The sequence below is a fragment of the Lissotriton helveticus genome, chromosome 3_1 (genome assembly GCF_964261635.1).
Source record: "Lissotriton helveticus chromosome 3_1, aLisHel1.1, whole genome shotgun sequence".
Lineage (NCBI taxonomy): Eukaryota > Metazoa > Chordata > Amphibia > Caudata > Salamandridae > Lissotriton > Lissotriton helveticus.
This window is the reverse complement of record NC_136061.1, coordinates 2,040,745,991-2,040,771,214: the sequence shown is the minus strand read 5'-3', so window position 1 is coordinate 2,040,771,214 and position 25,224 is coordinate 2,040,745,991. Positions and strand designations below refer to the sequence as shown.

General features: G+C 42.8%; 1 protein-coding gene across 2 annotated transcripts in view; it reads right to left on the bottom strand.

Moving 5' to 3' along the window:
- AGBL1 (AGBL carboxypeptidase 1) overlaps positions 1-25,224 on the bottom strand; it is a 4,192,795-nt gene that overhangs the window by 2,084,037 nt on the left and 2,083,534 nt on the right. The window lies entirely within an intron of this gene.

Here is a 25,224-nt window from a genome sequence, read left to right as displayed (position 1 = left end):
CTCCCTAAATATTTAAATAAAAGGATTGAAAGGTTTTAAAAACACTTACCTTGTCCGCCGCGTCCCCGGGGCTCCCTCTCCCGTCCCTGGATTCGCGCCGCCGCCATTTCGGATACTAATGCGCATGCGCGGGTGCCCGCGCATGCGCATTTCTCATGAGAAATGCGCATGCGCGGCCGCCCACGCATGCGCATTAGTATCCGAAATGGCGGCGGCGCGAATCCAGGGACGGGAGAGGGAGCCCCGGGGACGCGGCGGACAAGGTAAGTGTTTTTAAAACCTTTCTATCCTTTTATTTAAATATTTAGGGAGGGCGGGAGGGAGGCGGGTGGCGGCCGGCTATGCACCGTCTGCAGAGCGCGCGTAGTGCCGCCTGGCTACGCCCGCTACGCAAAATGCGTAGGAGACGGCACTACGCGCACTCCATGCACGGAGCGTAGCTGGCCGCCCAGGGTTAGCTATAACTGAAACCCAATAAGGTTTATATTATAAAAAACGGACAGAGATCAGGCGAAGCCCTCTTGAAGTCAGATAGTTATTGGCCATGCTCCTGCTGATGCCCTCGGTTTTGTCATGAAATGCTTTGGTCAGGAAAATTCTAATAGTGTGCTCCCCGAAGTACTCTAGTTGACAGTATACATTTCATGCCTTTGCCCAGGCAAGATTTCTACTTTCAAGCGTAGTCTTTTTTTATGGAGTTAAAAATACTCCAATGGGCAAGCCTGAAGTTGTCTCTGATGAAGTCCTGAAAAAATTAGCAATGAGGTTCTGCTGATGTTTCAGAAGTCTCAGATGTCCAAAAATCACTACTTTTCAGTCTTTCTGCAGCAGTTCCTCTTGGTCTCAGAATTCAAGGCTCCCAGTGACAAAGCTTAGGGGCCAGGGCTCACTCAATCAGACACCACCAGCAGGTTCTGTCACGGTACAGTTGATTCTTGTCAGCTGGGTGCTCCAGGTAAAAAGACCTCTTGCAATGTGTTGTATCCCTGTAGCCACACAGGAGGTCACTCAACTGACAACTGGAGCCTGCCTTTCAGTTCTAGGTAGAAGTAGAAGCAAGTCCAGCCCCACAGTTTTCCACCCAGGTCAAAGGCAGCAGGTCTAGGACTCCAGTCCTCCTCTGCCATTCGACAACAGGTGTTCTGATGAGCAGTGGATGAGGTATCATTTTTGTATGATTCCCTATCCAGTGGTTGGAGGTAACTCCTGAACACTCCCTAGCCAATGCAAAAATTCACAGTACACCATTCTGGGTGACATCCATCATGGCAGCACCCTTTTGCCGCATGAGGTTTCTGGCGTTCCAGTCAAGGAAGTTTTTTAGGGAACTTAGCAGTCTCCTATTTGTTAGCCCCATCAAACTGGTACTCTACCAGTTCCCCCTCCATGTGGACCCATGCCAAGATGGCTATAGATTGCCCACAGAACAAAGGATTCTCTTCCCCATGTCTTCCATTACACTTCCGAATAAATTGGCAGGCCTCACATTTGTCCCGTTCAAGTTAATGAAGCTCCTGAACTATCCCCATCTACTCTTCCTGAGCAGAGTGGTGTCACATATCACATGCCCAGGTAATGCCGATAAGAGGCCCAAATCATTCTTTCATCTCTGGGAGCAGTTTTCCCATCTTATTAAGAGGCAGCACTGACTGGGTCCACCTCCTGGCAGGCTAATGATAAATAGGCTACTGTAGGTTCTGTCAGACAAGTACAACTTTCAAAGGTTATATTTCCTAAATATTTCATACAAAATGGATTCACAAATTAATTGGATTTTTAATAAACATTAAAAATTGTGGTTGATTCATCACTGTAGTTTATCCCCCCAAAAATATCAGAATGGCAGAATTACTATTTTAACTTAGCTTACGTTTTCCCTCATTAGAGACACTGTAGCCCTGTGCAGTGAAAATAGCTTTTAGGGAAGAGCCATCAAAGGTACATAGTAACACTACATTCTTGAATGTACTACTTTTAAATATCGGCCACTCTAACCTGTGGGTTAGAAGGCCTACCTAGGCATGAATTATAATTAAAAGTAGAGTTCTTTCATGTCAAAGGCATATTCTGGCTGGTTCTCCTGTAGGTTTTATTGCTGCAGCAGTCATGTTTCCTTTTTCAACCTAGTGGACGGTGCAACATGTGCTGCAGTCCACAGGTGGCATTTAACATGCCATGCCATGAAAGTATATGGCATATTTCCCTGTGCCATATACTATGGTCTTACTAGAAAGTTAAATATGCCATCTCGGGATTAGCCCATTTTGAAATGTCAGAGCGCATACAATGTGGACTGGACAGCAGTACCCAGTGAGCAGTGTTAAAAAGCAGTAATTTCAGTCAGCATAAAGTAGGGGTGATCATGCAATTGTACTTAATACACTCAATCAATACATCATATTTTCACATTGCCTTTGAAAATAGGGTAGTCATTTAATAACATGGATGTGCTTCTACTTTATTTATTTATTTTATTTTAGGAAGCTTATAAAGCGCGCGGCTACCCCCGTCGGGGGTGTCCCGGCGCTAAGAATACAAGTTAATCACAGAAGGGGAATTACCAGGTTCAAAACCATCCAACCTGAAGCTATAGAAGCTCACCTGATCAGAGTTTGGTGAACAGCCAGGTTTTTAATTTGCGACGGAAAATTTGCTCTGACTCAGTGAACCTCAGGTCCAGAGGAAGGCTATTCCAGTACTTGGCCGCCGTCACGCCGAACGTTCTGCCGCCACTCCGGGTAAGCCTAAATCTGGGAACAATCAGTAAACGGAGGCTGTTGGATCTCAGGTGTCTTTCTGACATGGATAATTTGAGTCTATTGCTCAGGTAAGCCGGGCCAATTCCATGAATGGCCCGAAAGGCAAGGATCAGAATTTTGAATTGAATGCGTTGAGCGATGGGAAGCCAGTGTAGGTCGTTCCGAAATGCTTTAACCGAATTACGGGTAGGGATGTTTCCAATAAGCCTGGCTGCCGCATTCTGAACGATTTGCAATCGGTCAATGGGATAGAGGGGGGCACCAGCATATAAGCTGTTGGCGTAGTCCAGATGTGCCGTAATAAGAGCATGGACAATCGTTTTGCGGGACGCCTGAGGGAGATAGGGAAAGATCTTCCTGATCATGCGCAGCTTGCCAAAGCAGGCCGCGGTAACTCTATTGACCTGAGCTTTGCAGGACATGGTGTTGTCAAAAAGGAAGCCGAGATTGCGGGCTGACTGTACTGGATTGGGAGGGGGGTTCAAGACAGTAGGTTGTACTGCAATCAAATGTGTATGTTCTGTATAAAGACTAATGTATGAACAATTACTCAAAAAGTGAAGTGGATTAAGACTTCCTGTGCTACAGAAAAGATGGTTCAAAGGCTGAACTGTCCAGTAGGAGAGATGTATTATTAATCTGCATGAAATGAATTGGGTTTATCTATAAGCAACCATTTATAGTAGAAACATGAGTGCATGGAAATATTATGAACTATGATGATGTGCATGTGTATTGGGGAAACAAGCAAGTACATGTTTAAAATGAGAATGTGCCATTTTAGCAATATATTGCGTGGAGCTGGATGGCCACTTCTAGGTAATTATTGACCATAGTGAAGTCAGAGGACCTATCTGGGAGTGCTCCCCTTTGAATAATATTGCAATTGTGAATCAGACCCTTAAAATCTGAGGTGAAGTTCAGAAAATTGTTTGTTACATATGGTGTGTTTTTCATGTAAATATGTAGGTGAACATTTTCAAAAAGCATAAGTTTCAGATTTCTTTGGGTGATACATTTCATCTACCAAAATGCATTGTACTGAAAGCCTATTATCATTGAATCATTTGTTGGTGGTATCATACTAAATGTAGGCACTGTGATGAATTCTAAGAAAAATGCTGATCCTCTGCTGGAATTTGATGAACTATTTGGGAAAGCTGTTTTCTCTCATAATTGCTTCTTAGGAAGTATAAAAAGTGCTGTGATAGAAATTAAAGTTAGTGGTCTAGAAAACTAAATTGGGAGCACATTTTATGCAAATTCTCAAAATATGATATATTCCTCATCCATGTCAGAAAAAGAGTCTGACATCTTGAGTGAAACATACTTCCAACACCAGTAGCAGTCTGTTAGTTGACTTTCCAGTGTTCTACAGTAGCTTCACCATAGAGCTCTTATGAACCAAAATTCTCTATTGATGATAAAAGTGAAGCACTTTTGAATGGCATTTTGTTCCAATAGGAGTTGATGAAGTTAAATCCTTTTCAGTTGAGTAGGCTGAAGTGAATAAGCACTGAGGAGTGATTTGAGTTATGAAACCAACAGTATAAAATAAAAGAGACATAAATATTGGTTGTTAGTTATTTGAGGGATATTATATTTTTTAAAGGGTTAAACATAGAGAGATATCTACCTAACTCCATCATCCCCTTTCCACATCTGTTTATTCAGGCTTCACATCTTCTCTGTCGCTAAATTAACATTTCAGTAGACATCATAGTTATGTTATTTTTCCATTTAAATATACATGAGTATGTTCTCTTTTCTAAGTGCAGTAGGCAATTTACACGCAGATTTCACATTTAAAATTAAAGATTTTGTGATCTAATACGTTGTGAGGCCTTCCAGAGGAGTTGCTGATCGGACATTAGATTTTTTTCTCTTTCATTTTTTCCCAAATCCTCTTTTAAGGAATTGTATCTCCCCACGTGAATAAAAACTAGCGTTAAAATGTGTTTTTATAATGAGATAAACCATATTTTAACGAAAAAATCATCAAGATCAACCTTTCTCTCAGCACCGCCCCTTCTTTTCCCAAGGAGACCATCACCCCAGTACTCACTGACGGCACCTTAATGATCCCTCCCACTCAATGGTCCGTCTTCACGCCGATTCAGGAAACAGAGATCGTCAACCTGATCTCCAACGCCAAACCGTCATCCCACTCCCTGGACCAGCTTCCTATAAACAAGACCAAAGGCCTGAAACACACCCTAGCTCCAATCTGGTGCAAAATCATCAACAGCTCGCTGAGCTCAGGAACTATCCCAGACTGCCTCAAGGTCGGCCAAGTCACGCCGCTACAAAAAAAACAGGGTTAGACACAGAAGATATGAACAACTTTAGACCCGTGTCAAATCTCCCTCCGTTATCCAAAACACTAGAAAAATGTGTTCTCCCACAGCTAACCCGACACTTAGAGAACATCAAGCTCCTTGACCCCCACCAATCGGGTTTCAGGAAAGGATGCAGTACTGAAACTGCCATCCTAAACGTCATAGACGATTTGCACAAATCCCTTGACTCGGACCAATGCTGCCTTCTCATTCTCCTTGACCTTTCGGCCGCCTTTGATACTGTTGATCACACGCTGCTCCTAAAAGCCCTTCAAGGTAGAGCAGGCTTGGAATTGACTGTACTGAATTGGTTCTCCTCCTTTCTACACAATCGCTCCCAAAGAGTAAAAATCAAAAACTTTGAATCCGACCCCCTACCCGTCAGTAGAGGTGTCCCTCAAGGGTCAGTACTCTCCCCCAACACTTCAATATCTACATGGAACCGCTTACCATAATCCTCAGAAATTCCAACATCCCCTTCCACCTCTACGCTGATGACACACAACTCTATCTGGAAACCACCTGTATGGATGACATTCTCAAACTCAACTACACGCTCAAAGACGTTCAACAATGGCTCTCACAAAATCACTTAAAGCTCAATCAAGAAAAAACTGAAGTTCTACTCATCTCCAACAGAGACGAAAACCCCCAAATTGAAGAATGGCCAAACTAAACATGAAAAAACACATCGCTAACTCCGCCAAAAGCACTTTCCTCAATCTAAAACTTCTCTACAAAATAAAACCATTCCTGCCTCCCAAGGACATCCAACAGGCCACTCAAGCTCTGGTGCTCTCCAGAATTGACTATGGAATTGCAACCTTGACCGGCTCAGCCAAATCACACCTAGGCCCCTTGAAAATCACCCTCAATGCCGCGGCTAGAATGGTCACAGAAACCAAGAAATTCGACCACATTTCACCCGCGCTCAAGGATCTGAAATGGCTCCCTATTGAACAACGAGCAAACTTTCGAACAGCATGCCTTACACACAAAGCCCTCCACACAGGCAAACCAGAATACCTGACTGCGAAACTCAAAATGGCTGGCCAGTCCAGGACCCTCAGAAGCTTCAACACGCTTCTTCTCATCCCGTTGAAATCACGGAAATGCAAAACTTTAAGCAAATGCTTTGCAGGTAATGCTCCCAGGATATGGAACGCCATCCCTCCCTACATCAGAATGACCTCCCACTTCCCAAAATTCAAGACTTTACTCAAAGCCCTCTTCCTGGAGGCCACCTGAACTGTAAGGGGATCCTCATAGTTCCCCTAACCCTTGTAGTCATTATGATCTGTATGTTCTTGTTTTTTTTATATCCTCTTGAACTGTCCAGTTATCAATCTTTCATCGCCGTTAAGGCACATTGTTGTACCTGATGTGAAGCGCTGTGATACCCTCGGGTCCAGCTAGCGCTATACAAAACTTAATAAATAAATATAAATAAATATTTAACAATATGTATTGTGCGTTAACATGTTGCTTTTCATACCTTATTAGCAATCACTTTAAAAAAACAGTGAAAACTGTTGTGGACTACACAATTTTCAAACTGTGACCATTTAAAATTTCTAAACAAACAAATGGAAAGCAATATTTTGACAGCTCCTGTTTCTGAAATACGTAGCAGCAGAGGTATGAAGCATTTAAATGTACATATTAAGCCGTCTGGTTTGTCCATCAACATGTCACCCAATGCATGCAGAATCTGTAAGATAGGTGAGCATTACAGTTCTTTATTAGACCTCTATGATCCCAGACGGGGAGCTGTTATATGAAGAAGGGTTAGTGATAAGTGAGTTGCTCCTGTAATTAGTCTTCTAGCAAGTATTAGCTATATATTTCCTCTGTATTTACAGGCTAATAGTCAATCAAATGCAGAACGGTTGGTAGTGTACAGCTGTATGACTTACAACAACCAGTAGCGGTCGGCAGTAGGTGTTTCTGTAGTGAGGTGATGTGGGCAGGGGGAGGGGCAGGGTGGGGGGTAGTAATGTATGGATTACGGAGTTTTACAGGTAAGCAAACATTTAAATAAATAAAACGAATTTCGTTGCGCGCACTGCATCACCAAATGTAATGCAGTGCGCGCAACAAAATTCGTTTTATTTATTTAAATGTTCACTTACCTGTAAAACTCCGTAATCCATACATTACTACCCCCACCCTGCCCCTCCCCCTGCCCACATCACCGCCCTACAGAAACACCTACTGCCGACCGCTACTGACAAAAACTATTATGATGTGACTAGTCGTCACAATACAGACACTGCTCATGTTTCTATTTGATGAACTTGCACTTTACTAGATGTTTAAAAATGTTTACTGATTTATTCACAAGCATTGAAAGGTTATTGTAGGGTTATGGTCAACACCTGCAATTTAAAAAGTACTTGCACTGAAGACATTTGTGAGGTATTGTTTTCCATTTTACTTGAGGATTGAAACAATTGAGAAGTGAGGACAGGAGTAACTATGTGTAAGGGTCATGATCTCTAAAATGGGATTACCACAACAAACCAGTTTGCTGATTGTGGCGTTTATATTTATGTTAGCAATCACAGGATCTGCAATGGAGCAACCTCGAGTTAATAGATGTAATACATCAGTTAACAGCCTAATATAGCCTACTAATTATAGGTAAGTGGCACCGATTTACTTTGTTTGCCAGTTTCAGCAGACAGGCAACAGTTTTAATGAGCATATGAACTAACGTCTGTCCAAGATCACCACAACATAGGTATTAAGATGGAGTCTGTCTGCATCCTTAAACAGAAGGCTGATAGAAATCTGACATTTCCGTAATATATGACAGCTTGCCTTTGGAAAACAAATTTAAAAGAATTACAAGTAGCACTCCCTTTCATATTGTGTTGCTCATGAACTTCAAGTGTGATGTAGGTAGGTTATTTTTTGTCAGTGCGGACACTAAAGACATTTTATGTTACATTTTCACCTTAACAACAAATTCACATTACAAGATGGTTTTGATTCTTAAAATCACCCATTAGATTGATAGTCACGCTGAACCATTTCAATGCCTAATCTCTATCATGCCGTGGCACCCATTTAAGGGGTCGATTTCGATCTCGGTCGGAAGGCCTCCAAATCAGATTCGGAATTGCCAAAACCAATCCGGAATTGTTCACAGTTCAGAACAACCAAGTACGATGCCAGGAAAGCCTTAGCACCGACGGAATCGGTTCCAGAAGGCATTTGGAGAAATAAAGCATTCGGGAGCAGATTCGTAGAGCTCAATGGACTAGGTTTTCCGAGCCAGAACTTTTGATGAACGATTTGGACTGCCTTTCCAATTTGTTTTGCCTGAATCAAAAAGGTTTTCAGAATCAGTCTTTGGGGGCGCTCGTAGCTGGCCCCCCTTCACCCGGGGCCCTCTGAATTGGGCCCGTCGGGGTACCCATGGGTCCTCTCTTCCTAACCGTGCACCATGGCGTGCCCGCCACAGGGTGCACAATTATCCCCAACCACAACTTTTGTCAGTACACGTTCGGTACACAGGCTCCCATTGAAGTCAATGGGAGTCCAACTGAATTGTATCCGGATGCATTCAAATGAATCATACTCGTTCAGTCGGACTCCCCCAAACCGAGTCGTATGGAAAGCATTCAGGACCTGAGACGTTTGGTATGCTTTCCGAACGAGAATGATTTACCATAACTATTTCATGCAGATCAGGATTTATTACAGTCTCAAAAGCATCACCTAAAATTAACCAAGTTTGAGCATACTTTTGAGAACTAACACGATAAGGTATTACTCACGGTTGATATCTATTGAATTGGCAAATTGTTTTTGAAATTGTAGAGTGAGGATATGTATTGTAGGTTCTAGAACAAGATGGATATGCAAACAAATGCAAAGGAAAAAACAATATTTCACTTAAGAACCCCGAAACACATTACAAATTATTAACAATGTAACAGCTGTGAAAAAGATTCAAGGTAGAATCCATCAAAGTTATTTGTTAGTATTGTAGCGTTTGCTTTAGAGAAGGATCTACTACACAATAAAATAAAAGATGAAGGTAAATTAACAGGCATGAAGATACACATATAGAAAATGAAATTTCATTATGTTCTTTCTGAATACCCATCAGCTAGGCTATGTAATTGTTTACATTTTATTTGATTAATTATTCACGTGTTTGGGCCTGAAGATTACTAAAGTGTGCCCCACATTGTATTATGGTCATGTAGTGGACTCCCATCTATTTCTACTCATATTTCCATTTTTAGTGTGTACATGATGCAGGAAATGCTTCCTCTCTCTCTTTTCCTACAACACTTCTAAGCTTTGGAACTCTCTACCCCTTCCACTTCGTCAGGAGCCCAATCATCTTTCTTTTCGTAAGAAATTAAAAACCTTGCTCTTCCCTGGAATCTAACGATCACTTGATCCCCTTCTTCATTTCATACCCCCTCTCTGTCGCAGCTACAAGCGCTGGGATGCCTCCGGGTAGCCATGCGCTATAAAATAACTATTTCATTTCATTTAATTTCATTTCATTTCAAATGGATGATTTTCATTTCAACTAAAAGGTGTGTGACTGCAACAGTTCTGATAAGGACTCTCCTTTCTAGCACTGGGTAGTGAGTATTTTCATGCTTAATAAAATAATGTTATAGACAATTCCGAGTCGTATTGTGGTGGTTGACCGAGAAGTGGCCTTGTGGCCACGGAGGTTGGAGCATGACTAGCCATTCATTGACAATCTGGAAGAGAAAGCATCATTAATAAAGGAGCTCACGCCGTGCTCACAGTGAGTGTTCTGCATCTGGCCTGTCCAGCATGCGTGTGTCTGATTCAGTGGCAGGCTTGAATTTTTTCATGGAAGGCAGGCAGATCTCCATCTCACCCAAATAACTGGCCTGGGGATTAGGGAAACAGAGCACAAGGATGTGAAGGACCAAGGAAGGCAGATGAATAAAAGTCAGGATGTTAAACATATGGGGCCCGATGTAGGTAGCCCTTTACCGATCGGAATCGGCCGAAAATACCGATTTTCGGCCGTTTCCGATCGGTAAAGGGCTATGGAGATGTAGGGGCACATTTTCGGTAATTTTACCGAATCGTTATCATTACCGAATCGGTAAATTTACCGAGTCGGTAATATTTACCGATTCGGTAATGATAACGATTCGGTAAAATTACCGAAAATGCAATGTAGGTAGCCTATGTTCCGGCAGCACATGGCTTACAGAATCGGTATTTTACCATGGAATACAAATCCATGGTAAAAAAACGATTCCTGTGTACATGCACATCTGTGCATGTACACATGTGCCATGTGACAGACAGACGTGCCCTTAGGGCATGTCTGTGTGCCACATTGCACACATGGCCGTTTTGGGGGTGCTAGAGGGTGTCAAAGTGACACCCCCTGCACCCTTGTGAATTCATTAATTACCGATTCGGTAAATACCGAATCGGTAATGCCTAATCATTCCTATGGGCTTCAAAGCCCATAGGAAAGAATGGGCATTACCGATTCGGTATTTACCGAATCGGTAATTAATGAATTGTTAAGGATTCGGTAACGAATCCAGATGTTGGGACCTACATCCCATTTACCGATTTTAAAATACCGAATCGGTAAGATTCGGTATTTCAAAATCGGTAAATGGGATTTACCTACATCGGGCCCAAAGTTCCTCCATTAGCGCCTGCCATTCAAAGGCAATTCAATTTTAAAGAAGAAGAGGGGATGTCTAGACTTATACTCAATTCTATCCAAGATAGTCACCATTCCAGTGTATGTTATGGGAGTTCCTTGCCAAAGATGATGCCTCTTGTCTGTGATGTCATCTCGATTCCCAAATCATATAAAAAGAGGGCTTTGTTAGAAAAGGGTGCTTTGCAACACATTCATATTTATATTTCTCCTCATATTCATCGTTGCTCTAATGCTTTTTCTCCCTGACTTTTGCACCTTTTTCTGCAGCAACATTTCTTATTGGATACTCTAATCATGAAGTCTATAGACTGAGCTCTTTCTCTCTGACGTTTTTTCTTCCCCAGTGGCTTTTTTTGAACTGGGACTCTCTTATGGAGACACTTAACACTTGTCACATGTACATTAAATAAATTGTACCACCAATGCTATTGGTAGGAGTTGACTTTTTCCTCAGGAATCGAGAGAGACTCTCACAGCTTCCAGTCCACAACAAGGACATATTAAGATGAGGTTACATTTGGATGCCAATGTCTGACGTTTCTGAATCTTAAAACTACAATTCTTAAACATTTTATTTTGTCTTTACGGTATCAGTCTTTTCGCTTTAGAAGATTTTCTTACATACAGAGATTCAAATGGCATTTTGTGCATGGCTGATTCCACAGAGTCACTATGCAAAGTTTGCTGCATGTAACCGAATTAGTATGAACACATTCTGTCCTCGAGTTCATTGCTGTGCTTGCTGCTACACTCATTCTACTTCACACATCTACTGCATCAGTTAGTACCCTATGCCTGACTGCAACAAGGGAAGTATAATGCGAACATGGGATAATTATGACCGCTGCTTGCACTGTGAAACGCCACAACTCATTAGCACTGTGATCATTTTCTAATTTCTCCCCCCAAACTTTGCTGTACCACAAATACAGTAAGGCTGTACCATACATGTAATTTGTGTGCTACTCAGGTGTGAAGTGAGAATTGTTAATACCATTCAGCTGCCTAATTCTGTATGTTCACATCACGAGGCAAACAGAGCCACTCAACCACAAAACACAATCCTGTTTAACTCACTTCCAAAACCTAGACGTTATTTGAGCAAAATATTGAATCATAAATATGAGCTACAGAAATATCAAGTTTTAATATTGTGACACATAAATATCGTAATGCAGAAATATAGTTGACAAGAATATCAACTTTTTTAGGTGAGTAATATCGTTTTTAAGATTGTTTTCTATAATATAGTTGTTAAAAATAGGGTTTTTTAACTATCTTTGTGTGTTTAAGTTCATATATTAATTTTATATGTTAAATATTTTTGTTTAACTGTTGACAATATTTTTAAATATAGTTTGTAATTTAAAAATGTTCATAATTTTGAGTATAATTGTTGATAGTAATTTATAGAGTTTTGGTGGGTTGTGAGATTTGTAGGGGTACAGGGTGGGAAGCTAATTAAGTATACTTTTAATTCAGTATTTATTATGTAATTGCTACTTATGTAAATTGCGTAATTATATTTTTTAAGTCATATTTTAGATTAGGGCTGTTGAGTTTGCAGGGGTATAGAGTGAGAAGGTAATTAAGTAATATTTGATTAATAATTTTATTTTATTATTGATTATTTTGTTGATTGTTGATTATTTAAATTGTGTAAATATTATATTTAAAACATATATTTTAGGTGCAGGTTGTTGGTTTTGTAGGGGTATAGAGTGAAAAGGGAAGTAATAATTCATAAAAAATAAGTTTACCTTTTTGTTTGTTATTATGTAAATTGCTTAATAATTACATATTTGTATGTTGCATAGTAGGTGTGGGACATTGTGTTAGTAGGGGCATAGTGTGGGAAGTAATTTAGTCTATAATTTATTAACAATTAATTATTCATGTATTAACACATGTTTTATTGATAATTAAATATGATAATGGCGATAGACTTCTTTATTTTAGGTATATTTTAAGTGGGGGCTGCTAGGACTGTGGGAGTATAGTGCGGCACATTAATTGAATAATAAATAATTCAAAAAATTATCTAAAACTGAATATTACAAATTTTAATATTCAGGTAAATTGTTTAATTGTGTTATTAATTTTATATATATAATTTTTTTATGATATGCTTTTGGTCATCTAATAGTATTAGTAAAATATGTTATGTGTTTTTAGTGAAGCACTTTCCCTACTGTTGTACAGACTGGAGTGGGAATAGTAAATGTAACTCTTCCGAAGTTCAAAGGTTTGCTTATAGTTGCACAGACTTCAGTTGGAATAGTAGATTTAACCCCTCTGAAGTCCAACGCTTTCACTACTGTTGCACAGTCTGTAGTGGGAATAATACATTTTTCCCCTTCGAATTCCAAACGCGGTGTCTACTGTTTTACAGACTGGAGTGGGAATAGTTAATTTAACACCTCGAAGTACAACGTTTTTCCCACTGTTGCACAGACTGGAGTTGGAATCAAAGGAATACCCTTTCAGGCTAGAGTGACACATAAATTATGCCAAAAGAGAACTCAGGGTAGTTCTCAAGTTTAGGTGGAAAGCTGCTCCAGTATAGAGAATCCTATGCCTGAAAGGGTTTTCTTTTGACTTATACTGGGTGCTCCCTTGTGTCTGAACAAAGCTATACCTCTCTGAAAAGCTCTATGAGAGCGAACACGTGTCTGGGGTTGCTTTTATTAATTTCAGGTTGGCTTGGATGGTATTTTACCAATCCAAAGCTGTAATACTGTGCCTGGAGTGGTAAAAGGCTTTAGCCATTTCACAGCCCGGCATGGATAGCACTCTGCTAATCCTAGGCTCAAAGACTTTGCTGTAGAAATGGTAAAATAATTTGTTCTTTTCTATCTTGGCTTTGATGGCACTGTACGAATCCTATGCTTAAAGACTTTGATAGAAAAGCAAACATTTTAGGTGGTAAAATTTAGAGTGTCGCTGGTGTTGAGAGTGCTCTATACTGTAGCTGGTTTTCACCTAACCTTGAGAACTACCCAGAGTTCTCTGCTTCTCTATTTGCATAATTTATGTATCACTCTATGCCTGAAAGAGTATTATTTTGACTTATACTGGGTGCTCCCTTGTGTCTGGACAAAGCTATACCTCTCTGAAGAGCTCTAATGAGGGTGAAACATGCGTCAGGCATTGCTTTTATTCTTTTCAGGTTGGCTTGGATGGTATTTTACCAATGCAAAGCTGGAATACTGTGCCTAGAGAGGTAAAAGGCTTTAGCCATTTCACAGCTCGGCATGGATAGTACTGTGCTAATCCTATGCTTAAAGACTTTGCTGTAGAAATGGTAAAATATTTTGTCGTTTTCTATATCGACGTGGATGGCACTATGCTAATCTTACGCTTAAAGAGTTAGAAAAGCACACATTTGCGGTGAGCAAATTTAGATTGTCGCTGGTGTTGAGAGTGCTCTTTACTGGAGCTGCTTTCCACCTAAACTTGAGAACTACCCAGAGTTCTCTGCTTCTCTTTTTGCATAATTTATGCATCGCTGTATGCCTGAAAGGGTATTCATTTATATATATATATATATATATATATATATATTATATATATACATATATATGAACACACCCTCCTCCTCTCGAAGAAGCAGAGGCCACAACGGGGGACGGTCTGGAAGCAACTTTATTAAAATATCATGGCGAATGCATTTCGGCATAAAATGCCTTCCTCAGCGCCTAAGACTTCAGGTGGCTTCCTTCAAAATACCATCCTTATGTCCCCACATCGCTTCAGCCTCAAAGCGCAGGAACGTCCTTGGTGGGGGCAGCAACACCAATGCATGCCGCCCAGGGTGAAGCAGTCTCCTCACCACCGCCCTTTAAGTCCCCAAACCTAGAGGCGGGCCACGGCCAATCCAATACCTTGTAGACACCACAAATTGCCGAAGCAGCAGCCAGCAAATGTCCGGGCCAACTTGTGAAGCGGGGGCCTCCAAACTGCGCTACTTGCCAGCGCAGAAAATATGAACACACCCTCCTCCTCTCGAAGAAGCAGAGGCCACAATGGGGGACGGTCTGGAAGCAACTTCATTAAAATATCATGGCGAATGCATTTCGGCATAAAATGCCTTCCTCAGCGCCCAAGACTTCAGGAAGCTTCCTTCAAAATACCATCACAGTCCTGCAGCCTTTAGTAATCCAGTGATTTAGGCTCCGCCCTACACGATGTTCTCACACCTGCTGCAGTTTCCGATGTTTTTTTTTTTTTTTTTCAACAACAACAGCGGTCCCCAACATTAAGGAATTTCACATGAATAAAATATAGACAGAGTCAATCTATACTTTCAAAAAAGACATGTCCAGCCGGACAGAGGTCTTTCAGAGATTTTACTCAAGATATATGTATTGAAATCACATAAAGATACCATCCAACAATCACCCAAAGTGGACCACAAGCCTGTGTCCAGTACTAACAGAGCAAGTACAAGAGGTGATGTAGACAGCAGAGAAGGGCTTTGTAAGGCGGAACAACGTTACTCTATAAACAGTACAATTGTACAGAGTATAACTGTCATGCACTGGACATTTCAGTAGTAATCACAGTTAGGTTCACGTGCATTAAAGGTCGACGGCGTTTCGGACCCCTATAAAATATCAGGGACCATCATCAGGACAAATACAATGAAAAGCCTTAGGTTAATTAAGCCTCTAAATGCCTAAAGGGGGGAAAAAAAGAAATATTCAAAACAATTACAGGAACAGCTTAGGTATGATCTGTAACATAGTGACTTGAGTGTGACCAGTGAGCGACACAGTACCGGTCAAGTATGTCAAGTGAACTATGGTGCTGGTGTGTACAGTATTAGCCGTGATCCGGAAGAAGGAAAGTTACATATAGCAGTGAGAGTGTCCAGTGGGGCCGTAATTGCAGTCAAGAACGTAAATAATGCCGCGGTGACTAAATTAGAATGGCCTCGCAGTAAGGGAGTGACGTCGGGTGAAGGCGATGTTTAAAAGGCAAAGCGCGTGATCGTGAAGGAATAACGGCGCGGGTGGAGTCAAAAAGTAGCACCAAGACTCACCGGGTCGCCTCGTTAGATAGGGGCTGGCTCCTCGGGCATAAGAATACCACGCGATCACCCTGCAAGGGCGAAATAGTTAGTAGCGGACAGAACGTGGCATCTTAAGGTAACAAGCCGCGAGGGCTCTGTCAAGGGGCTGAAGAACTCACCAGAATCGGGTTGCAGTTTCCGATGTGGTCGTGGACTGCAACACCCAGAATGCAGTGTTCTGCTGCCAGGTAAGTGCTGTGTGGAAGAGCTGAAACAACAATTAATCGAGCGGTTCGTAAGGCTGGAATGTTGTCAGATGCCCAATCTTCCTGCTTGTGATACTGCTACAAAGCACTTCCTTATGTCCCCACACCGCTTCAGCCTCAAAGCGCAGGAACGTCCTTGGCGGGGGCAGCAACACCAATGCATGCCGCCCAGGGTGAAGCAGAGTCTCCTCATCACCACCCTTTATGTCCCCAAACCTCGAGGCGGACCACGGCCAATCCAATACCTTGGAGACACCACAAATTGCCGAAGCAGCAGCCAGCAAATGTCCGGGCCAACTTGAGAAGCGGGGGCCTCCAAACTGCGCTACTGGCCAGCGCAGAAAATATGAACACACCCTCCTCCTCTCGAAGAAGCAGAGGCCACAACGGGGGACGGTCTGGAAGCAACTTTGTTAAAATATCATGGCGAATGCACTTCGGCATAAAATGCCTTCCTCAGCGCCCAAGACTTCAGGAGGCTTCTTTAAAAATACCATCACAGTCCGGCAGCCTTTAGTAATCCAGTGATTTAGGCTCTGCATACACGATGTTCTCACACCTGCTGCAGTTTCCGATGTGGTCGTGGACTGCAACACCCAGAATGCAGTGTTCTGCTGCCAGGTAAGTGCTGTGTGGAAGAGCTGAAACAGCAATTAATCGGGCGGTTCGCAGGGCTGGAATGTTGTCAGATGCCCAATCTTCCTGCTTGTGATACCGCTACAAAGCGCTTCCTTATGTCCCCACACCGCTTCAGCCTGAAAGCGCAGGAACGTCCTTGGCGGGAGCAGAAACACCAATGCATGCCGCCCAGGGTGAAGCAGAGTCTCCTCACCACCACCCTGCTAAGAAGAAGAGCGGGGAAGCTGTGAGGAGGCACTATCACTTTGCTGTGTGCTTTGCTGTGTTAATCTGCCATGGCTATTTCTATCTTGGACAGAGAAAGGACTGGACTGAACTTTCTGCAACTTCTTTATTTGAGTTTCTCCAAGGGCTTGAGGTTGAACTTGTCCCCGTTCAAGAAGTCTCAGGAATGGCAAAGACTTCACCCTCCCCTCGGTACCGCCTCTGGGACCACGTGTCTTAGATGCCACACAGGTAAACCACAACCTGAAGCCTTCACCAAGACTGCCGTTGGTTCCGTAACCTGAAGGAACTGCAGAGAGCACCGCAGCACTTCACACAGCAACCCAGGTCCGACTGATGATGACCGCCGCAGCCACTGAGCTGCTGCTTTCAACGCGACCTGTGGGCACTGCACTGTACAGCTTCACTTCACCCTGCCTCCTTGGTCTCACCGAAGATGCCATTGCCAGCTGACATCACGGCTGTGGTTTTCACCATGGTCTGGGGAACTGCTCGTAAGCACCGCAGCAGCCCATCGACGCCAACCCACCTCAATTGCCAGTGTTCGACGGACGCTGCCGTGTGTACTGTGACAATCAGCACCGCAGCGAGCCCACCCCGCTTTGCCCCACAGCCCTGGTCTCACCAACACCACAGGACGACTGCCACCAAGATGCTGCCTGCAACGCAATCCAAGGGCATCTCACCGCTCTGCTTCACACCACAGCCTCGACGACAACCACTGGTGGCTCACAGCACCACGATCGGCTGGAACAAAAGGTACTATTTATGAGCCTGCTGACACCAACGCCAGTCTGCACCGATGCGGTGCCCGAAACTGTTGGATATGGTTGCCTCCAAGCAACACAGTACCACCAGACGGAGCTTCCTACTTCATGAAACTGCATTTTTAAGGTTATTTTTGCAAAGTGCATATTTTGCTTATTGTATGTTGGATTTTAATCTTTTTGGTCGTGTTTTACATGGATACATATTGGATATTTTTCTAAACTGGTGTGTTGTCCTTTTGTAGTGTTCTCACTGTCTTACTGTATGTTATGAGCTAATGCTTTATACACTGCCTATTGGATAAGCCTGACTGCCTGAACCAAGCTACAAAGTGGTGAGCAGGTGCTATTTTAGGAGTGTAACTCCCTTATCCTGACTAGAAGAAGGGTCCCTACTGGGACAGGGTAACAACCTGCCAACTAGAGACCCCCATTTCTAACAGGAACGTTATGTCATTAGAGATGTTCTTATATTTAGGCTCTATAGCGTCTAAAGTCAAGCTACCCAACAAGCTACTCAACTCACCTGCTTGAACATTCTCACACATTTGCTCATGTCCCCTAGCCCTGGACATCTCACTAAATCCATTGTAGAATGGCTCTTGGAACTACAACATTACACACATCCCTGGCTAGGAGACTATGGGATGGTGGGCTAGAGATTCAGCTTGCAAGATTGCTACAATGGGACCCGAAAAATCTATATAAATAGCAAATACAGACTGTTACACAATACAGTCTAACACAGACTTCACACACCCATGAAACATAATTCTTTTGTCGCATTTCTGTCATCACCCTGCAGCTGTTTTTTTCCATGGCTCTGCCTGATGTCTCGACATATTGAGCAGACGTAACTAGTATGTCTTGGTTTGAGTGTTCGCCATCCAATGGAAGAACACTGCTGGGCTAATTCCCAGGCTTCTCTACATTCATACACAGATTCACAGCTATGCGACTATTCATATGCGTTATGAAATGAGGTTGAGGGCTGACTCTGAAGGTAAAGGACTGGATGAACAATCCTTTTTATTGAAAGGATGTTGCAAGATACCTATGCACTCTTCCTACCTATGACTTCTCATCCAAAGGACATTGGCAACATGCCTGTGTATACCTTTTTAAAGGAAGTTGTTGTGAATAGGATGGTGATAGATGACAGGATACTTCTAGTTGATTACATGTAGATTTATTGTAGGACACAGGTGAGTACAAAAACTTGCCAGCTGACCAGACCATCAACTGACACAAACAGAACACTCTCACAGGTTAGAACACACACAGGTATTCTGGGAGGCTGAGAAGGTGAAAACCCTAAGAAAGGGCTACTGACTACTGTCAGCCATATTACAAGAAGAATCAATATAGAACACATCTTCCTCCTTTACAGAAAAGAAATGTGTCCTACAATAAATCTACATGTAAGCAACTAGAAGTATCTTGTCATCTATCACAATCCTCTTTACAACAGAAGTGAGTAATTATGACCTGCACTGAGACAGTTTGTTTCGTACCTGGTACTCTGCAGGCAAATGTGTGTGATATGTTGGTTTGTATTCAAAATATATTGTGAACAGAGTCCTTGGGATGAGCACCCAGAGTGTTGAAGTTCCAAGCGGCAGTGTTGTAGGAATATTTTTTTGAAGGGGACAATTTTGTAATGTACCCGGGGCCTATTAACAAGCTGGTTTGCATCACTCACCACACAACATGGCACAAGAACGACACAAACCTCAAGTCAGAATAATGAAGCCATGCAAGGCCACTTTGTAAGGCCCTGAGTGGCTGCATAAATCTGGAGTAAGGCAAAACGTGCAAATCACTGTGTTACCATACTCTTCCCTGGGAAGGTGTTCAAAGGGCGCTGTGTGGGTGTTGCTATGCAACTCCCATAGTTTTGGATGCATTCCTAGATGTACCAGAACTGTTATACCTGGGAATGCGCCAAAAAGATACACCTTCCCAGGAGAGGTAACAAGGGTTCATATCTTTATTTCTTCTTGTTACTTCCTCCTTCTATATGTGCTGCATTCTGCAGCACACATGGATTCATGAATATGCCTCTCAGGATTGTTTTAGTGCAGGCAGGTGTCCTTTCCTGCCCAAAACCAATCCTGCATGCAATGCAGGCGGGTGCCTGCATTGGTGCCAGGCTGCAAAAAGGGCACCAAGACCGCGAAAAAGCCAGGAATTTACCATATTGCCTTAAATATAGCGGATTCCTGCCCATTCCTTTCATGCTGCACTGCATAAATAGGCCCACTGAAGTTCAGCATAATTGCATAAACCTGTAGTGCTGTTGTTGGGTATTTTAAATATGTAATCACTGAACATATACAAATATGAACATGAACCGCATTTCTTTAACAATACTATTAAGGCATGTGCAGGGAAATGGATCCAATTCGAGTATGAGTGGACACACAGAAGCCTGCTGACTTTTGCAGTTTCAGTTGCTCTAAGCTACCATGTGTCTGACGCCTCATGGTACCTAGAAGTCCTGGATGTGCAACACATCGTACTTGTGTACTGATAACATTCTGGGAAAACTGCACTTGCATATCTGTAAGATACAAATTGCAGCGCTGTGAATCTAATCTTATAACCTCAGTGCTTTTTGATCTAGCTGCAGCTATTTTTAAATGTGCACATACGCTTTTCATATATGCCTTAATTAATTACCGTGCGTGCAATTGAGTCGTGCCCCTTATTCATTTCTTCATCCCCTTGCCAATTATACTTAATAAGATTATAATTGGAATATCTAGTGATAAAATGTATAATCACCAGGCAATTACCATTAGTCACCACAGTATTGCAGCTGAAGTCATAACACGATAATGTAGTTACTGCCTGTGAGCATCAACAAGAAATGGTCTTAGGAAAACATTTCCTGCTTTCATGCCATGATAAAGTTCTTATTGCAAATTTAAAGTTAAGCATACACACACGGGGTTTCTGTATTTTCTAAGTAAATCAAATGCAGATAAGTACATTGGAATATGTTCTACATATCTCTGTGAATCTAGCCTGCAAGAAACTGACGTAGGCAGAAAATTCAAAGAACCATACTAGGAACCCTGGGGCATATTATCAGGAAATGGGGTTAAAATTATCACCGCTTTTGCGGCAGGAAACTGCAGTTAAAGCGGCGATATTGGGCTTGATAATATGCTCTTGTTAATTCCCATAAAAGCCCATGTTCTGGTGTGAACATGGGCTTCAATTGGAATTCTCAAGGGCATATTATCAAGCCCATTAATGCCGCTTTAGCACAGTTTCCTGCCGCTAAAGCGGCAATAATTTTAATGCCCTTCTTGATAATATGCCCACATAATTTTAAGAATAAGGAGCGAGTGAGTTCGACCCTCCCTGGAAAAACTCTACGAGGCATATTATCAAGAACGGTGCTTAAATTATCGCCACTTTAGTGGCAGAAAACTGCCGCTAAACAGGCTATAATGGGCTTGATAATATGCTCTGGAGAATTCCAATAGAAGCCCATGTTCGCACCAGAACATGGCCTTCTATTGGAATTCTCAAGGGCATATTATCAAGCCCATTATCGCCGCTTTAGCGGCAGTTCTGCCGCTAAACCGGCGATAATTTTTAGCTCCGTTCTTGATAATATGCACCTACGTTTCTATTCCTTCTAACCATCCACCCATTTGCCCATCCATTCATTCTTCCATCGATACACTCAGGCATCCACCCATTCCATCATCTTTCCATCCATCGATCTACTAATCTCCCATCCTTTTAGTCATCCCCACATTCATCTATCCATTCACCATTCGATCCAACCACCTAATATTTCACCCATCCGTCTTTCATTTCATCATTTCATCCTTTTCACGCGCCGATCCTTCCACCCTTGCATACAACCTTCCAACCTTTCCTCGCTCTAACCTTTCATTCTTTTCACATTTCCTATCTGCCTTCCTTCAAGTCACTCTTCTTTGTTTACATATTCCTCTCTTTCATATTTCCTCGCTCACTTCCCCTTTCCTTCCTTCTTTTCATTTTTCATTCTGCCTGCTCATTCCTATTTCTCTTCCATTAGGGCTCCCGGTTTTCCGTTTTTACGGATATTTACATATAAATACAGACGGAAAACAAGTTTTCCTTTATCTGTATTTATATATAAATACGGGAAAATACTAGTGGGTTAAAAGGTGTCAGCCCGGGGTCAGACAGCTTCCCGAGCACACACAGAGCTGCCAGCCGCACCAGAGTACTTCACAGGTCTATAAACGACCATTTACTTGTTGATGAGTCCTTGTTGTTCTTTCACCCCTTCTAAGAGGCCCTGCCAGAGTCAGATTAGGAGCCTCTATTCACACCCTTGTTGCGAGACTGAACAAACGCAGCTCGCTCCGGGGAGTGTCTTGGAGGGAGGGCGTTACACCCTGGGGCACCATGATGGTTGTGGTGTGGAAAGCCTGATTCAGCTTCTTGGACTAATGCGAGCTGCGTTCTAAACAAAAAAAAAAGGACCGATCCTTTTCTGTTTCTTCGGGTCATCATCTTGTTTGTGCCTGGAAATGTAGTCTCAATTAGAAAATGCGCAGGCGATTGCAGCGGGGAAAGGGGGCGGACCAGGGGCAGTCTGCCTGGCACCCTTGCAGTCCCCGACGGCAGTCATGCTGTCTCCCTGCCCATACATTACTAGCTCACGTACTCACGCTGCTTGCCATTGAGAAGACACAGCTTCAGAGTCCGAGGGCTCATTCATCTCTGGCCCCACCCTGTGAACACTGGCAGTCATGCTTCACGTTGAGCACAGAATGTGCTGCTCCGTATACAGTACTATTCAAGCGTCCCGGAGTGGAGAGAGCCTGCATCCTCGTGACATAAGTCGCACATCATTTACAAACTCATTTTAATTGGGCCACACCAGTGATATAATATTTTTTGGTGTCAGTGAGCGGAGTTTTTTTTTTTAAATAATGCTGTTGGCTGTCAGTGATCTGTGTGCCTCAGTTGCTTAGTGCTACTTCTTTCCAAATCAATACCGATGCCTGTGTGTGGCGGTGTCCACTAGTCTGCTGTGCTCACTGACTCTTCATTTTAAATCTATGCCGCTCATCTGTCATATGCTCTCTGTGCCTGCAGCCTGGGTGTCCCCTTAGGGGTGCGAGAGGCACAGTAAGGCAGAAAAAGCGCAACAGAACCCAAGGAGGGCTAGAGGTACAGGTTGGCAGTGGTGTGTTTAATACTCAGGGCGGCACACACATTCACACATGTAGCATGACCCTACATGAGTTCTTTCTGAGTGTCTGCAGCCTCGGTGGCCCCTTAGGAGTGTGAGAGGCATAACAGGATAAATTGAGCGCCTCAGAACTCAGGAGGGGCTGAAGATGCCAGGGGTCAGTGCTATGACCTGCTTAGAAGCAGAGCGCTTCGCACATTTACACCAATAGCACGAACTGCACCTGCTCTCTGTGCCTGCAGCCTGGGTGTCCTCTTAGGAGTGTGAGTGGCATGATAGGGCGGAAGGAGCGCCTCAGGACTTGGGGAGGGCTGGAGATTTTGGGGGTCAGTGGCATGAGGTGCTTAGAAGCAGAGTGCTTTGCACATTACGGTCTAAGTGCCCTTCAATTTCTGGTGCTTTGCAGCAGTTTTAAAATCTTCTTGAACTTTGTCAGTGCCCCAATGGGTGTAATTTCTGATAATTTATAGGTTTCCTCGTCTCGGTTGCTTGATTTTGATCACGAGAAAGTGTCACTCTAAGTCGTTGAAATGTCACCCATATTTGCACTGAAATTATGAAAATGTCACACATATCAGTCGGAAACCTTGGCAGCTATGTACACATGGCAGTCAGACAACAAGATCACACATGGCATGTGCCATACTAAGCAGCACCAGCTCCACAGGCAATAAGACCAACCTCCAGCTGGGGCGGCAGATAGCATAACATACAGGCATCTGCACTGTAATAGATGCTTTGTTGTTAAACTCAATGGCTTGCATCGACCTCACACGGATGAAAGGCTGAGTGGACCAGCCAGGATAGGAACCCTTTAATAGCAGTGTGAACATAGATTCAGCAGATTTCAGCAGCTGGCGCTTAACCGTATGAGCTATTTCAGCAGCAAGGACATCAGGGAATCAGAGGGTATTTGAAGAATGTATTATCCTTGACCACAGATATCTGATTGGCAGCCAAAGAATGCAGCCATTTTTCACCACGACGTTCTCAATCCCCAGAACAGGCTTGGCAGGATAGAAAGTGAACAAGATCACACCTAGCTAGGTCCTACTGACTGCATCTGTCATCTACAGTTCAAAACCACACCTGGCCAGACTACGATTCTGTCACTTCACTTGCAGTCCAGCTATTTACTGCAATATATAACGTCAAAGGAAAACAAGCACTGGCAAAGTCAATAGGTCTAACTGGCAAACTGGTGCAACAGATATTTTTCTTATTTTTTAATACAAATATATGCCACAAAACTAAAAAAAAACATAACTTGCTAACACCTAAGGATGATCATCATATGCTTGTTACTAGATTGGTGTTACTCAATTCTCTCCCTTTGTAGTTAGAGAAAGAAAATGTAAACATTTGGCTTGTGATAGCACCTTTGAGCAGCCACGGCCGGTGGTAGGTGTAACTGCAGGGCGGTGACGTAGGGAGGGGGAGGGGAAGGGTGGGGGGTTGTAATGTATGGATTACGGACTTTAACAGGTAAGTAAACATATAAATTAATAAAACGAATTTCGTTGTGTGCACTGCATTACCAAATGTGATGCAGTGCGTGCAACGAAATTAGTTTTATTTATTTATATGTTTACTTACCTGTTAAAGTCCGTAATCCATACATTACAACCCCCACTCTGCCCCTCCCCCTCCCTATGTCACCGCCCTGCAGTTACACCTACCACCGGCCGTGGCTACCTTTGAACATATTTGGGACATTCTGCACCGACTGCATGTGTTTAGTGTCACTTTAAATAAATAAATGTGGAAAAATACTAGCTGTACCGTCGTATTTTGCTTGTGGCAAAAATAAATGTGGATAAATACAGAAAAAATTTCCCAAAAATAAATATGGATAAATACAGACGGAAATGGCAAAGAAATAAATACCATAAAACCGGGAGCCCTATCTTCCATATACTGTTTTTCCTTTCTATCTACCGCTCAGTCTTTCTTTTAGTCCATCTCCCTTTCCCTTTTACCTCAGTTCTCTTTCTGTGCCTCTTTCACTCTCTTTTCCTCATTTGGCAGCCTGTGGTCCACACCCGACAGCATTATTTTTTAATATGTAGGAGCTTGTATCTGACGCCATACAGACAGAGGAGTCCCATAAAAGCTAATCAACATTTCAGTGGGGCTCAACATTTCAGCCCGTCAGGCCACCGGCACCCCACTTCTTTAGCTCCCCTTCAGCTGTTAGGGAGGGGGTTTCACAAATCCACTGCATTGCAGCCACTGAATTCCCTACTATTGTGGACCATCGTGGTACACACACACTTTCTGAATCTGTTTAATGCCAACTCATGCA